The 12704-nt window shown below is 38.5% G+C and overlaps 1 pseudogene; it reads left to right on the top strand.

The window, feature by feature from the left end:
* Positions 1–1635: 1635 nt before the first annotated feature.
* LOC121968867 lies at positions 1636–12315 on the top strand (annotated as a pseudogene).
* Positions 12316–12704: the final 389 nt, after the last annotated feature.

Consider the following 12704-nt stretch of genomic DNA (forward strand, 5'->3'; position numbering starts at 1 on the left):
ACTATAAAACTGAATTATTGACAACAAGAAAATTAAAACATAGTCGCAGGTTGTCGGAGGAGCTTCGTAGCGTCGCAGGAATAGTGCGCAACAAAGCAATCGTAGAAGGAAGTTGTTATACTTTACTCTAGGTGGAGGCCTCCTTATATAGGAAGCTCCGGGTGCCCAGACCCCTTCCGGGCACCTGGAGCGTGACGTCGACCCAGCCAATCAGTGCACTTCACGTTGCGACGAGATAAACTTTTGCATTCCGGGCACCCGGACCCCTTTCTTTCCAGCAAAAGTTTTTTCCTACAAGAAAAAGATTAGTCCAAGGCAATAAATATTATACTATCCTGCAAAACAAAAGTTTGCACAAATATATATATATAAACAGAGTAATAATTAGATTCTATCTCCTCGAGACCAAAATCTAGTCACGATCTCAACTTAGATTTCCAAAATGGATCTAAGTTGGATCGATGCCTATACTTCCCTCAAACGGGGAACGCGTCCTCACCAAGTCACTCCCTTCTAGTGACTTACCTTTACTTACCTTTTGCCAGACATCCGGTCAGCCCCTTAACCTGTCTGGACTTCGTACTAGCTATCCGGTCGGCCCGTTGACCTAGCTGGACTTCGTGTCAAATATCCGGTTGGCCCATCGACCTATCTGGACTTCGTACCAGCTATCCGGTCAACCCATTGACCTAGTTGGATTTCTTGTCAGATATCCAGTCGGTCCGTCGACCTATCTAGACTTCTCTTGCACACTCAGTTAGATCGTTAGATCACAACAAACCTAACTTAACTTACTTTGTCATTCATCAAAACCTGAGTTAGACCGTTAATGCTAACCATACCAACAATATCAACTATTAAATCAGAATTACTACAACTTTGTGACAACTCAATTGTCGTAGTTATGAAATCTACAACTGTCATAGCAACTACGAAACCATAACTGTTATACATGATCCTGATTCAAGATTTTACCTGAGATGTAGCATCCTTTTGATAAAATAAATTAAAATAGGGCACAATTTTGATTAGGGATGTAAACGAGTCAAGCCGCCCGAAAATTATTCAGGTCTCAGTTCGAAAAAAAGTTCGTTCAAGTTCGTTGGATTAAATTAACGAGTCGAGCTCAAGTCTTATTTAGAGCTTGAAAACATTATCGAGTTGAGCTTGAGTTTAACAGTATTTGATTTGTGAACTCGTGAACATATTTGTTTAGAGATTCGCGAATGTATTTGTTAAGAGCCTTATATTATATCTGATAACTAATTATCTTAATCGAACTTAAACTAAATTTGTTTAATTTTTAAATGAGATTTTTTTAAGTCGAGCTCGAGTCGAACTTAAGCTATTTAATTTAATTACGAATTGAACTCAAGTTTAAGAACTAAAACTTGTATAAAACTCGAGTCGTGTATATATATATATATATATATTCCACGGCAAAAAGACTAGTACGAACATAATATTGACACGGAGAAGTGGAATTTAAGGCACATAAATGCGCATTGCCATGTAATAATATCGGATCACGTGGCTGAGCTCGGCCCAATAACGTAGCCCAATTCAGACCATACCGGACAATTGTAAAACCAAATTTATGGAACCCGATCCGACAACACTTTTTATCGTCTCCTCCTCCCTCCCTCTCACACCACACATTAAAAATCACACCTTTACGTTGGCCACCACTATGCTCCTCGCACCTCCTCCTCCTCCTCTGCCGCCGCCGCCGCCGCTTGCCGCCGGCCGCTTTCTATATCCCCGACTCCGTCCACACCTTCACTTCGCTTCTCATGCCTCCATCTCCCACGCTGCCTCCGCCTCAACCTCGGTCGCCGCATCTTACGAGTCAATTCTCGCCTCCCTCGACTCCCGCCGCTACGACTTCTCTCCGCTTCTTGAATTTCTCTCGTCCTCTTCTGCCTCTGCGCCCGTATCCGGAGGCTCAGCCCATGAGGAATCCCCTCCGATCAGCCTCGACCCCCTGGAGCTCCGACTCGCTGAGACTTACCGCGCGGTCCCTGCCTTCCAGTGGCACGCTCTCCTCAAGAACCTCGCCGTTTCGTCCGACACCCTCCCCTCGGCCGCTGCGCTTGTCACTTGGCTCGAGCGACACCGCCTCTGCTTCTCCTCGGACCTCCTGTATTCCATCCTTATCCACGCCCTAGGCCGCCACCGCTGCCTTGACCTCGCCCTCCAGTTCTCCAGTTCCGCCGTGCCGTCGCCTCTAACGCTCAATGCTCTGATTTCCGCCTCTGCCCTTAATGGACGACCCTGCCTCAATTGCTCTCCCCTCCGCCAACATGGCTTCGCTCCTTGGATCACAACTACACTCTCATCCTTCAGTCTCTCCTACGCTCTCGGGACCCGCCGGACCCCACCCTCATCGAGAACCTTCTATTCGATCTTCTATCCACTTCTCTCGAGCCTGATGCGCGTCTCCTATCGGACTTTGTGACTGCATTTGCTCACGCTGGTGACCCCGATCGATCTCTTTCATTGCTTGCTGCCACCCAATCTCAGGGACTTACCCCGAAATCATCAGCCATTGTCGCTCTCCTCTCCGCTCTTGGGGCCAATGGCCGAGTTCCAGAGGCGGAAGCTGTGTTCTTGGAATTCTACTCATCTGGGCTTAAGCCTAGCACCCGTGCCTACAATGCCCTGCTGAAAGGTTATGTAAAGATTGGAGCTTTGAAGGATGCGGAGCTAATTTTTCAAGATATGGAACATTGCGGGGTTTCTCCAAATGAAGCCACGTACAGCCTCCTGATCGATGCATATATGAGTGCTGGTCGTTGGGAGAGTGCTAAGATCTTGATTAAGGAGATGGAAGAAAATGATGTTCAACCCAATTCATACGTGTTCAGTCGGATTCTTGCGAGCCTTCGGGATAAAGGGGACTGGCAGAAGTCATTTGCCATTTTAAAGGAGATGAGAAGTAATGGAATCCATCCTGACCGTCATTTCTACAATGTAATGATTGACACTTTTGGCAAGTATAATTGCCTCCATCATGCAATGGATGCTTTTGATAAAATGAGGTTAGATGGGATCAAACCAGATGAAATTACATGGAACACATTGATTGATGCACATTGCAAAGCTGGAAGGCATGATAAGGCAATTTTTCTTTTTGAAAAGATGCAGGAGAGTGGGTGCTCACCTTGCACAACAACCTACAACATCATGCTTAATTCATTGGGCGAGCAGGGAAGGTGGGAGGAGTTAAAGGAAATGTTTGAGGTGATGAAAAAACAAGGGTTGTTGCCTAATGTGGTGACATACACTACACTTGTAGATGCATATGGAAAGTCAGGGAGGTTTAAAGAGGCAATTGAGTGCTTGGAGGCCATGAAAGCTGGTGGAATGAAGCCATCTCGTACTATGTATAATGCATTAGTGAATGCCTATGCACAGAGGGTATGCCGGTGTCAATAGCTTTCCTAGTCACTTTGCTCTTTTTGCAGTATGGGTAATTAAATAGATAACCTTTCTTGTAAAGGATACATTACATATTTCTAGACTATGATTAGTAGGATAAGTTTCTTATCATGCATCAACAGAAATATATGGAGTAATTGCTATGCAGATTCCTGTTTGGTATAATTAAAGTGATTTAAGAGATCTGAATATTACTAATGATACAACCTTACATAATTTCAATGAAGGATAATATCCATGTAACTAACTCCACTAATTGGGATTCATGTATTGTTGTATGGACATGGCAATCTCGCATGGTTTAATCATGATTTTGTTCTTACCTCTCTGTTTATGATACATCAATCAGCATCTGGAACTTGTATATTGTAGTTGTTTTGACATTTTAGATTAAATGGTTCATTCATATCAATTTTAACCTCTATGTGATAGTTAAGAATCATGCATGTCATCCACTTGATACATCTAATGATCACTGGGAGTTGCCTGATAAGTATGAAGCATGGTATTTGTTAATGTGAAACATCCATCTCTTTGTACAATCTGTTTCTTTGATAACTGGATGTATGAAAAACATTAGTCTCCTTTTTCTAAACCTTCTCTTTCATACAAGAATGATCCAATAGTTTGCTTGTAATTTTGAGAAACTATATGATTTATTTTTTACTAGGCTATAAAAGGAAACTTGATACCGTGTAACATGTGAAACCAAAGTTCAGTATCAAACTTCTGTTTCCTTGGTTCTCGTTTCATGTTTGTATCTAAATTTTAAGCCCAAGTTGTATCTAACTTGCACCTTTCTTTTTGGTTCTAGAATTCAGAAATTGCAAAATTTTATTTACTGTAATTGACAAATGTAGCCGCTTACAGTGTACCTCTTTTTTGCACTTTCAAATTTGAGTCACTCTATGCACACTTACTCCTCATTGGTGGAGTTCATTTTTAATCTGCGAGAATGTGTTGTATGATATGACAATGTTAAGGTGAGAATGGTTGACAAAAAAGAAAACAAACAATGAAAAATAATAAACATTCAGGTTCTTGACAATGCTGATAAGGAGCCATGACCTTTAACAAAACTATGGGTCACATGTGGATAACTTCTGAGCTTCTGTAAAATGCAATAATGCATAGCATGTGATCCAAGGAGATAATTGTGCTTCTGTATCCTCTGAGTTAACTTTCATTTAAATAATTGCTATATCTTCAATTTCTTTTTCAGGGTCTATCTGAACAAGCTATGAATGCATTCAAGGTCATGAGAGCAGATGGCATAAGACCTAGTGTTCTAGTCCTTAACTCATTAATCAATGCATTTGGTGAGGACCGAAGGGTTAATGAAGCTTTCTCTGTGCTGGAATTCATGAAGGAAAGTGTGAGTTCTCAGATATTTTTTTCATCTGTCTTTTTAACTCATATGCACTACCAGAATCCCCAAGGAATTCAACTATTGTGCACTAAAACCTGCATATTTAACATTTCTTTTTTTTCTGTTTAGGATTTGAAGCCAGATGTTGTGACATATACAACTCTCATGAAGACTTTGATCCGTGTTGAGAAGTTTGATATGGTAAAATTTTCTTTGTTGATTTAGTCAATAAATGAAACGAAATGCTCCTATACTCTGTGTGTGTATCTATATAGTGACATATAGAAGTCTCATGAAGACTATGATCTGTGTTAAGTTTGATTTGGTAAGATTTTCTTTATTGATTTAGTCAATAAATGAAATTGAAATGCTCCTATACTGTGTGTGTCTGTGTATAATGGACAATTAATACCATCCAGTCATATAACTTCATAATTTACTTCTCGTTATTGAGAAATGACTGCTTCCACTGGTCAGTGAAGTCAATGAAGCTAACAGCTGCTATCTCTTGTCACTCACATGTTATGGAAGGAAGCTCACGAAATCTGTCTTGGATAAAAAAAAAAAAGAAAAAAAAAGGGGCAGTCCACGAAGCTCCCGTCATGTAGGGTCCCGGGGAAGGATCCATTGTACGTAGTCTTACCCTGCTTTTTGCAAAAGGTTGTTTCCAGGATTTGAACCCGTGACCTTTTGGCCACAAAGCAACAACTTTAATGTTGCGCTAAAACTCCCCTTAGATACTGGAGAAAATTAAAATGGATAGCAGATTTCAAATACATCTGTCATCTAATATCGAAGTATTAAAGTTAGCTGTTACTTCATTAGACATAGGTCTTATGCACCAGAAACGTTCAGAAGTTGTGCAATAGTAATGTAAAACTAGTTTTAACAGTAAGGATCACTGAAGTTACTTTTATTCATTCCAGAAGTGCATGGATTGCGATAAGTCTCATCAAAATCATCCTGCACTATCAAACTGTTGTTTGCTGGTATAGTTATTTCTACAGCCAATTTAACATCAGTACTATGCTCACTTATCTCTGAAGTATGCTGTTTCTGCTGGAAGCATTACGAACTTTAGGTGTTTTAAATAGAAAGATTTTGGTTTTTTTGAGTCTAAAATAGTTAGCATGCTTACATAATAACCATAGAGTAGTGGATGACCCGGATAGGGGAGGTGTGATAACCAAGAATATTTCTCTTGCACAAATGCAAACTCACAAAGACATTAGTAACAAAAGCTTAACCTATATGATATGAGAATCAAGCAAACAGAAATAAAAGAATTAAACACACACAGAAACAATACTAGAAAGTGGTTTAGAACAACTGTTCCTACTCTATTGCTAGTTGCATACAATGCGATACTCCCGGATGCAAAATCCAGCAAAATCTCCTTTAATGTGGCACTAGAGCAAACTTCTACAAATCGGGCTACCTGCTCAACAAGTCCTCATCTCTAGATATCCTCTAGAATTATCTGAGCAAGGCTTCTTCACTAGATACCCGCTAGCAATGATTTAAACAATGATTCTAGATACTTTCTAGAAACTCTCAAGCCATTGAGTCTAGATACCCTTTAGAAACTATCCAAGCATACCTTCATCATTAGGTACCTCAAGTAATGATGTCCAAGATTTTTCTAGATTCCCTCTGGAAACAATTTTAATCTCCAATGATATAAAAATAAAAGCAAGAGAGTAAAACACTTCTATTCTCACCCTAGAGATAAAACTCAAGCACTAGGTGAGGGAAGTGTTATTAAAGAGAGCTTTTGATCAAAGGTTTAAGCCTTGAATCGTAGTCCCAAGCCCTTTGGTTGTAGATGACACCCATGTAGGAATATGAGAGCTTAGAGAGTGTCTTTTTTGAGTGTTATAGTGTTAAATGACAACAAAAAAAACATTTCATATTGAAATGGTCACTAAAAGTATCCTGGAAACTAGAGTTAGGTCTACCCAAACAAATACTAGGTTGACCTCATTTAAGCTTTTATTGCTATTCAAATTCAACATTTCAGTTAAGGTTTCCCTAAAAACATCTAGGTCGCCTTAGCCTAACTTAAGTTTACCTACTATAAGGCTAGGTCAACATACTTTTAAACAGAAAGTTAGTTTCCCAGGATTTGCCTACCTAGGTCGACCTAACAAGAGCCTACATCAACCTAGAAAAAGTGTGGGTCATCCTATCTTCAAATAAAAGTTATGGCTTCTAGATTTGCCTACCTAGATCAACCTAGGAAAGACCTAGGTCGACCTACCTTACAAGAACATCTAGCTTCTTAAATTTGCCATCTAAGGCGACATAATTGCCTATGTTGCTCTACCTTCAACCTGAAGGTTTAGCATTGTCGATGTCTTGTCTACATTACTCCTATAGCCTATAGAATGCCCTAGAACCTTTAGACACAATGGTAAAGCTACCTAATTCCTTCTAGGCCACCTTTCCTCAAAATTGCATTGTTCAAGTCCCAAAGAAGGTCTAGATCGACCTATCTACACATAGAAGGTCTAGCTTCTAGGATTTTCCTACCTAGTCAATCTACAAAAGGCCCGAGTTGACTTACCTTGAAACAGAAGATCTAGCTTTCATAATCTGTCATCTAAGTCAACCTACCAACTAGCTAGCTCACCCTACATTCAACCAGAAGGTTTGGCACCATCGACAACTTGTCTAGGTTTCCCCTAACAAGTTGTAGGTCATCCTAGAAGCCAAAATGCTAATGCTACCTAAACGCTTCTAGGTTGCCTTTCCACTTAGCATTGCATTGTTCAAGTCTGAAACTGATGGAACTTGACCTAAACACATTCTTAAGTGTCGAATAGAATAGCTATGTAGGTAACTACTTAGCTAGACATTATTATTTATCTTTTAAGAAATTACCTAAAAACAAATTTAAAATGATACAATTATATTGTATTGGTCTACGAATGAGCTTTAAGCTTGATGTCTTCCTTGAGGTAGAAGATATGCATTGCTAAACACATTCCTTTGTGATGCAGGAACAAAAGAACAATTTTAATCTTTTTATTATTTGTTCGAGTTAAGGTTTTGAGGGTATTTTTGTCTTTGCAATGTTATGGTCTTGAGTCTATTTAAACACATGTTTAGTTGTTTTAGATTCTTTTAGTTTTTGATCAATAAGAATTTGCGGCCGTGTCGTTTCTTCCCAAATGTGGAGTTTGATTGTCTTTCTATTCTTCAGAATTAATAGGGTTTAGAAGATTGCTTTCGGTATTGCTGAATAGAATAGCTTTGTAGGTAACTACTTAGCTAGACATTATTATTTATCTTTTCAAGAAACTACCCAAAAACAAATTTAAAATGATACAATTATATTGTATTGGTCTACGGATGAGCTTTAAGCTTGATGTCTACCTTGAGGTAGAAGTTGTGCATTGCTAAACACATTCCTTTGTGATGCGAGAATAGAAGAATAATTTTAGCCTTTTTATTATTTGGTCGAGTTAGGCTTTTGAGGATATTTTCGCTTTTGCAATGTTAGGGTATTGAGTCTATTTAAACACATGTTTAGTTGTTTTAAGTTTTTTAGTTTTTGATCAGTAAGAATTTGCGATCGCGCCGTTTCTTCTTAAACGTCGAGTTTGATTGCATATCTCCTGTATTATGCGAAATCAACAAGGTTTAGAAGATCGTTTCTAGTATTCGTGCGTGAATCAATAGAACTGATAACCATCTGCTGCATTAGTTGGTATCAGAGTGAGGTGATCTTGTGGAATCATGCCACCGAGAAGACAACAATGTGTTGACAATGTCAACAATGTGTATGAACGTGATATGGAGCAACGAGTTCGAGAGATGATTGATGAACGGATGGATCGGATGGAAAGGGTTGTGGAACAACTTACTAAAAGGAGGCATGTTTGAAAACCAAAATAGAAGAAATCTAGTCCAACGCCATCACCAGGCAAACTCGGATATCAAAACGAGTAATGGAGAGGAGGAGGATGCTTATGAAGAAGTTATCCGTAGGAGAAGAAGAGCAATAGTAGAGGAGGATGGCAGGCGTTAGGAGACAAGTATGAGAACTGAAATCCCTAAGTTTCATGGCAACCTACAACCAGATATATTCATCCGCTCATTCGATGAGGAGGAGGATGAAGTCAATGATGCTGAGAGAGTGACGAGGAGGACTGTCATAAGAGAGAGACCTTGGTACCTTAAGGAGGACAAGTTTTGGCACTTGATCGAAGAGGGGCTTGAATTCGAGGATGAGCCTTTAAAATACAACTCAAAGGTCTACAAAGAAGAACATGCCGAAGGTATAAGGCATTCTTGGGAGCGGAAAATACGGCCGGAAAGGAAACATCGTTTGTTGACAATGATTGTGAAGAAGAAGAAACAAAGTTCACGGGAGATCCAATGTATGACGAGGAGGCCGTAAACGAAGCACAACCTTGGTAGTTTGACACTCCTGTTTGATGCCGAAATCAGTAATGAATGATGATTGGCTGCGGACTAATCTGTTTCAATCGACGTGTACGATACTTGGCCAAATTGGATATGCAATCATGCCTATGATTGCTAGGGGAGTGATGCTTGGCTCAGACCAGTTTTTTATCTTGCACATGCTTGACATTCCTCCTGCTGCAGAAGCTCTTAATGGAATAAAGATGGAGCTAGTTGATGCCACATTTCCTCTTCTTAAGGGTGTCGCTGCCACAACTGATATTTGTGGAGGCCGGTACCAGAGTCAATATTAAAAAAAAAATGATAAACCTAGTTAGGCTCATTGACTAGCCCTGAGGGTGACCGGCCAGGCAAAGAAACCAAAAACATAAAAAACCAACACCGGAGTCAACATAGCTGTTATGGTTGGTGGTTTCCCACAGAAAGAAGGAATGGAGAGAAAGGATGTTATGTCAAAAAATGTTTCCATCTATAAGTCTCAAGCTTCAGCATTAGAATCACATGCTGCTCCCAATTGCAAGGTGCTTGTTGTTGCCAATCCTGCAAACACTAATGCTCTTATATTGAAAGAGTTTGCTCCATCTATTCCAGCAAAGAATATCATTTGCCTGACAAGACTAGATCATAACAGGGCACTAGGACAGATTTCTGAACGATTAAATGTTCAAGTTAGTGATATTAAGAATGCTATCATTTGGGGAAATCATTCTCCTACTTAGTATCTTGATGTAAGTCATGCAACTGTTAAGACACCAAGTGGAGAAAAATCTGCCCGTGAGCTTGTTTCTGATGATGAATGGCTCAAGGGAGAATTCATCACAACAGTGCAACAACATGGTGTTGCAATCATCAAAGAAGAAAAACAAGAGCAAGAAACATTGAAACATTAAGACCAATCACAAGGAGAGGAGGCATTAGTCCAAAATTGTTTTAACTTAAACGCAAACATTGAAACATTAACACAAATCACAAGGAGAGGAGACATAAATTCCTAACAACAACACCATATACAAGTGCAGTTGTTGTACGCTAAACTAAAGTGTTTTGAGGTAAATTATCTGCTGAGGGCTAAATCATATCTATGGCATTTCTGTATTGATAATTTTACTAACATCTTTCAGCTTCTGAATCTAGCTATTCAAGATGCCCAAAATTATGATCCATTAAGATATGATATTAATTGATCAATTATCCTTTTCTTTTTATATGATCCGCAGTTCCTATTTCAAAATTATTTTTTGAAACTCCCGTTTCTGGAAATCCACAGAGATACTTGTTCCTTAATTGTTTAAACTGCTTTTCCATCCATTACATTGGCAGGTTCCATCTGTCTATGAAGAAATGATTTCTTCTGGGTGCATCCCTGATAGAAAAGCTAGAGCAATGCTGCGGTCAGCTCTACGTTACATGAAACAAATTTACATGCAGTAGAATGTTCAGCACATGCAATCTAGTTGACAATTCACATGGGCCCAATTGCAGGTTATCCCCTTAAGTTATCTTGAAGGTTAGTGCATGAATCCAATCTGATTTATTTGTGCATTATTAAAGTGTTTGTATAAAACTACTCTAGTGTTCATTGCATTCTAGTGAGAGACATGTCATATAACATGTTGAATCTATTCACTTATCATCAGGACCAGTCCTGTTTCTTTTCCATGATGTTGTCATAACAAGTGTCTTCTTTTTGTTTATTTCTCATTTTCTGGTGGTATGCTAGTTGTGTAATTAGCATGTGCATTCAGAGCAAGGAGTTCATCTGTTGTCTGACAAGCTGACAACATAGTGTATTCTCAAACAAGGAAAGACAACTAATATAGCCAATTGCACTCATCCTCAAGGACGGAAGATTGATAAAATGAAATGGTTGTTAAGGCTTTTGATTAAATGAGAAAGCTACAAGTAGATTATGAGTCACTATATCAAGGATACAAAATTTATAAGATTTTTGTATCGTAAGTTATGCTTTGTGCCTTAGTGGATGGGGTACTAACAAAAAACAAATGAAAAAGCTAATATAGCAAAGATGAGAACACTATAACCTTGCTAGGAAAGCTACAAATCACCACATTAAGTATTGTTCATGTCTAGCTGTTGAGGTTATTGATGATTGTTCAACTCTATCTGTATTGCTGTCAGCAAATATTCTTATGGAGCCTGCAGATCAACAATACTGTGAGATAACTAAAAGATTAGTTTTTAGAATAAAAGAAATGAGTAGTCATTTCCAAACCATGGTTATAACAGTTACAAAAATAGAGAGTGTATTTTCTTTGATTAAGAGCCAACTCATTTGGCCTTGTAAAAAATTGTCTTTTTTGTAATGGTTCAGTAAACAGGAATTTAAAATAGGAAATCTTGGTGCTTTTATGTTTCCTGTTAAAACTTAGAGAGCTTGCTGCTAAAACGCTACTCTGTTCGTTTCCAGTTTCTTAAGAATTTTTCTGAGTATGTTATAATGTGTAATTTTCACTTTTATTCCTAAGAAATGTAAAACAACACCAGGCATTTGAATGATGCAGAAACTCAAAACAAACCACATTAAGAGATTTTTTCAGATTGTTTCGTTGTATTTACATCTATCTTGCTTTATTCATATCTAAGATGATGAGGTTGGATACTGATTATAGTAATATTATTCTTCTTGTTTTACCTGTAGGTTTTTTTTTTGATATGGGAAACTCTACTGCAAGACTGTGGAACCTACTGTAACGATTCTTGCTTGAGCAGCAAGGCTGACTGTAATACTTGAATGAGACATTTTTTTCATAGTTCTGGCACCACAACAGAACAACCAAAGAAGCACAGATTTGGAAGGTTAGTTTCATGAAACAACCTGACTAGTGTACATTGTGTATACGTTCCCATGCATTTGCCAATTTATGAACATCACACTAACATATTTTGAATACAGTATTCATTTTGTTGAGCTGTTCAAGAGTGAGCATTTTCAGATCTTGCTCATCTATCTGTAAAACATGGATATGTGTAAATTGGTTTCTCTGTAAAAATAAATTTGACTCAATTGATTGTGTAATATGGGAATAAAAGACTCATTGGTCTGTTAATTGTTACCCTGACTGTGATATGGATATTTTGGTGCATACTATATCAAAGAACGCTATAACAATTAAGCATCCCCTAATTACCTTCTCCAGAACTTGAGATGGTCATTTACTTTCTCTGATGGTTTCACACCTTAAACCTCTGCTAGTAATCTTGCTGAAGTGTACTATATATCTCCTGTTTTTTTTTTTTTGTTTTTCGTGTGCCTAAAGATTCTCGGATTGATGTCTAACTCTTGCTTGTTCACTACCCCTTTTATTTTGACATAACACTGACTTTTGTGTGTTACATGTCTTAATCAAAGATTAGGTGAAAAGCATATTAGAAACCATATGAGGTGTATATTTTTCCTGAACATTTCTTCCTAAAAATTAAGGCATGTCCAAATTGCTAAAGT

Source organism: Zingiber officinale, chromosome 1B (genome assembly GCF_018446385.1).
Source record: "Zingiber officinale cultivar Zhangliang chromosome 1B, Zo_v1.1, whole genome shotgun sequence".
Classification (NCBI taxonomy): Eukaryota; Viridiplantae; Streptophyta; class Magnoliopsida; order Zingiberales; family Zingiberaceae; genus Zingiber; species Zingiber officinale.